A 4447-nucleotide genomic window follows, 5' to 3' on the forward strand; every position below is an offset into this window, starting at 1 on the left:
CACATATAATATAATATTACCACAGACCCACATATAATATAATGTCCCCACAGACCCACATATAATATAATGTACCCACAGACCCAAATATAATATAATGTCCCCACAGACACACATATAATATAATGTCCTCACAGACCCACATATAATATAATGTCCTCACAGACCCACATATAATATAATGTCCTCACAGACCCACATATAATATAATGTCCTCACAGACCCACATATAATATGTCCTCACAGACCCACATATAATATAATGTCCCCACAGACCCACATATAATATAATGTCCTCACAGACCCACATATAATATAATGTCCTCACAGACCCACATATAATATAATGTCACCACAGACCCACATATAATATAATATCCCCACAGACCCACATATAATATAATGTCACCAGAGACCCACATAAAATATAATGTTACCACAGACCCACATATAATATAATGTCCCCACAGACCCACATATAATATAATGTCCTCACAGACCCACATATAATATGTCCTCACAGACCCACATATAATATAATGTCCCCACAGACCCACATATAATATAATATCCCCACAGACCCACATATAATATAATGTCCTCACAGACCCACATATAATATAATGTCCTCACGGACCCACATATAATATAATGTCCTCACAGACTCACATATAATATAATGTCCTCACAGACCCACATATAATATAATGTCCCCACAGACCCACATATAATATAATGTCCTCACAGACCCACATATAATATAATGTCACCACAGACCCACATATAATATAATGTCCTCACGGACCCACATATAATATAATGTCACCACAGACCCACATATAATATAATGTCCTCACGGACCCACATATAATATAATGTCCTCACAGACCCACATATAATATAATGTCCTCACAGACCCACATATAATATAATGTCACCACAGACCCACATATAATATAATGTCACCACAGACCCACATATAATATAATGTCCTCACAGACCCACATATAATATAATGTCCCAACAGACCCACATATAATATAATGTCCCCACAGACCCACATATAATATAATGTCCTCACAGACCCACATATAATATAATGTCACCACAGACCCACATATAATATAATGTCCTCACAGACCCACATATAATATAATGTCCTCACAGACCCACATATAATATAATGTACCCACAGACCAGACCCGGGCAAGGGGCGGCCCGCGGGTCGCATCTGGCCCGCCGGCTGTCAGTGACCGGCCCGCGGAGGCGCTCCGGCAGATCAGCAAGGATGCATGATCTCACCTTGTCTGCCGGGACTCCTCCGGTTCCTTCCTTCTGCCGTGAGTTAGAGACACGCCGGGCGCTTGATAGACACGCTGGGCGCGTCCTCTCTGACGCTAGGGGGCGGGTCTAGGGGGCGGGGGCAGCTCGCAACCTCTGAAGCTGGGATCCCTGGATGGACTGAGGCGGTGACTCATCCCGCGCACCGCTGACAGAGCAGCGGCTATGTAAGTCAGTGCGGGGATAGGGGGCTGTGGTGGGGGCCTTGGTGCTGCTCCAGAGCCTGCAGGGCAGGCGTACTGTATGGTCTCTGGAGCATGTGAGTTGGGCTGTGTTACACTGGTTATGAAAAGGAAGGGGGGAATGTTTCTGTATGTGACCGGCCGCGGGACACAGCTCACCGCGTCTGCCGGGACTCCTCCGGTTCCTGAGGAATGATGAGTACACGTGCTTCCTCCCCTGTCCCCTGCAGCAGCCACTCTGTTCTTCTGACACTCGGGCAGACAATTCTTCCAATGGGAGTCCCGATTCTCTGCCCGAGTGTCAGAAGAACAGAGTGGCTGCTGCAGGGGACAGGGGAGGAAGCACGTGGTATGTGTGTACCACTCCTGTTCTCATGATACATCAGGAACCACAGGAGTCCCAGCAGACGCAGTGAGCTTTATCATCCTTGCACCAGAGTAGACCCTGACATCTGCGGGTCACAGTTAGCCCTTAAATATGTCAGCTAACATTAAAAAAAGGAAGATTGATGCAGAATGCAGAGTTTTTAAAAAGGAATGGACTTCTAAATATTTATTTACTGAAGCCAAAGGTAAAGCTGTATGCTTAGTTTGTGGAGAGCAGATAGCTGTGTTTAAGGATTACAATTTAAGTCGCCATTATGAGACTAAACATGCAGAGAAATACAAGAACTTGACAGAGGCAGAGCAGGCACGGGCATCTGAAGATTTGCTATCAAAACTGCAAAGGCAGCAAGGATTTTTTACAAAGCTCCACACATCCAGGGATGCAGCCGTCAGGACAAGCTTTGTAATATCCCACAAAATTGCAAGAAACAGTAAGCCATTCTGTGAAGGGGAGTTCGTCAAAGAATGTTTGGTGGACTCTGCAGCGATAATTTGTCCTAAGAAAAAAGAAGCATTTTCAAATGTGCCCCTCTCCAGACGAACCGTAACAAGACGGGTAGAAGACATTGCGGGGAATTTGGAGTTTCAGCTGAAAAACAAAGTTGATGATTTTATTTTTTTTTGCATGGCTCTGGACGAGAGCTGTGATATCCGTGATACCGCCCAGTTACTTATCTTTGTACGCGGAATAACAAAAAAATTTGAGATGACCGAAGAGCTGTTAGCTTTGCGATCAATGAAAGGTACCACAACAGGGAGTGATTTGTTCACCGAAGTAAATGCATCCATGGACAAACTGGGCCTAAAATGGAACAAATTAGTAAGTGTTATAACCGATGGCTGTCCAAATATGACAGGGAAAAACGTTGGACTTTTGAAGCGGATGCAAGATAAAGTGAATGAAATAAACCCAGAACAGAAATTGATATTTTTGCATTGCATTATTCATCAAGAAGTGCTGTGCAAGTCGGTGCTAAAAATCAGCCATGTTGTTGATGTTGTAACTAAGACAGTTAATTTTATCAGGGCAAGAGGGCTGAATCACAGACAGTTTGTTGCACTGTTGGAGGAGCAAGAAAGTGAACATAGTGACATAGGCTACCACACCGCTGTGAGATGGCTCAGCCTTGGAAAGGTGCTTAAAAGAGTATGGGACCTGAGAGCTGAGATTCAGGATTTTTGTAAGATGAAAGGCAAAGACATCCCAGAGTTCTCAGATAAGCACTGGATGGCAGATCTGGCCTTTGCCATTGATGTGACTACACTAATGAATGAGCTAAATAGCAAGCTCCAAGGCAAAGGCCTCTTTGCACATGAAATGTTCAGCTTGGTGACAGCTTTCATGAGAAAGTTGAAGTTTCTTTCTAGCCAATTGAAGGACAAAATTCTCACTCACGTGCCAACACTGAAAGAAGTCACACCATCAGCTGATCACCTCGACAAGTATTCATCCATGTTAGCGGCTTTATATGATGAATTTTCCAGAAGATTTGAAGACTTCAAAGGAGTTGAGAGTGAAATGCACACGATTTCCTCTCCCTTTGCATGCTGTGTGGATAATGCACCCAGTGATGTCCAGTTAGAACTCATTGATCTGCAGTCTGACAATCTACTGGCAGAGCTTTTTAAATCAGTATCACAGCTGGAGTTTTATTCTTCTCTCAAAGAGGAAAACTTTCCAAACATAAGGAGGCATGCTCAGAGGATGTTGGTTCTCTTTGGATCTACCTACGTATGTGAACAAACATTCTCACTGATGAAGTTCAACAAATCCAGATACAGATCCTCTCTCAGTGATGATCACTTGTGTGCTGTTCTTCGCATATCCACCTCAGATATTGAACCTAACTTCAATGAACTTGTTCAGGCCCAAAACAGGCTAGTTTACTCTCATTGAACATTTTCATGTTATTGAAATGTTTAATTTTCTGTTCTTTACGAAGTTAAAGGGATGCCGTTCGTTAAAAAACTAACATGATATCTTGACCTAAAATAGCAAGTTTTTTCCAAACACTGTTAAAGTTAACAATTTTCTAAAGTGAACAATCACAAGCTGGTTGCAGTTCAACATCTTATCATTAAATAATGATGTAATTAGGTCCTCCGTATTTTCATTGTATTTTAAATCTTTGCATTGTTTAACATACTGTTTGTTTATGAAAAGATAGCATATGTATATATACAGTATTGAAAACAAAACTGGCCAAATAAATACTATGGTATAGAACATGGTGCTAGGACAAGTAGTCCAGCACCAGGTTCAAATTGCCTACTCTTAAACAATATGGAGAAACCAGAGGACACACGAGTATAGTAGCAAAAAACAAAATATATTTATTAATAATACATAAACATAATAGTAGAAAATATTGCAAAAACAAAGTAATAGGGCAAAGGGGATCTAAAAAGGCAGTGCCAGACCCCATGACCCATGGCAGTGAAGCTGCAAGGCCGTCCCAGGTAAAGAGGGCATCATTAAATGTACATATGTAACGACACTCCAAATGCCAGTATATAGTAACCACATATAATTATAA

At 42.1% G+C, this 4447-nt stretch overlaps 1 pseudogene; it reads left to right on the forward strand.

Annotated features, from left to right (window-relative positions):
• The first annotated feature begins 2001 nt into the window (after positions 1–2001).
• Positions 2002–3807, forward strand: LOC141164034 (general transcription factor II-I repeat domain-containing protein 2B pseudogene; annotated as a pseudogene).
• Positions 3808–4447: the final 640 nt, after the last annotated feature.

The sequence above is a fragment of the Phyllobates terribilis genome, unplaced genomic scaffold (assembly GCF_046119375.1).
Source record: "Phyllobates terribilis strain yellow unplaced genomic scaffold, ASM4611937v1 Scaffold_10__3_contigs__length_209671492, whole genome shotgun sequence".
Lineage (NCBI taxonomy): Eukaryota > Metazoa > Chordata > Amphibia > Anura > Dendrobatidae > Phyllobates > Phyllobates terribilis.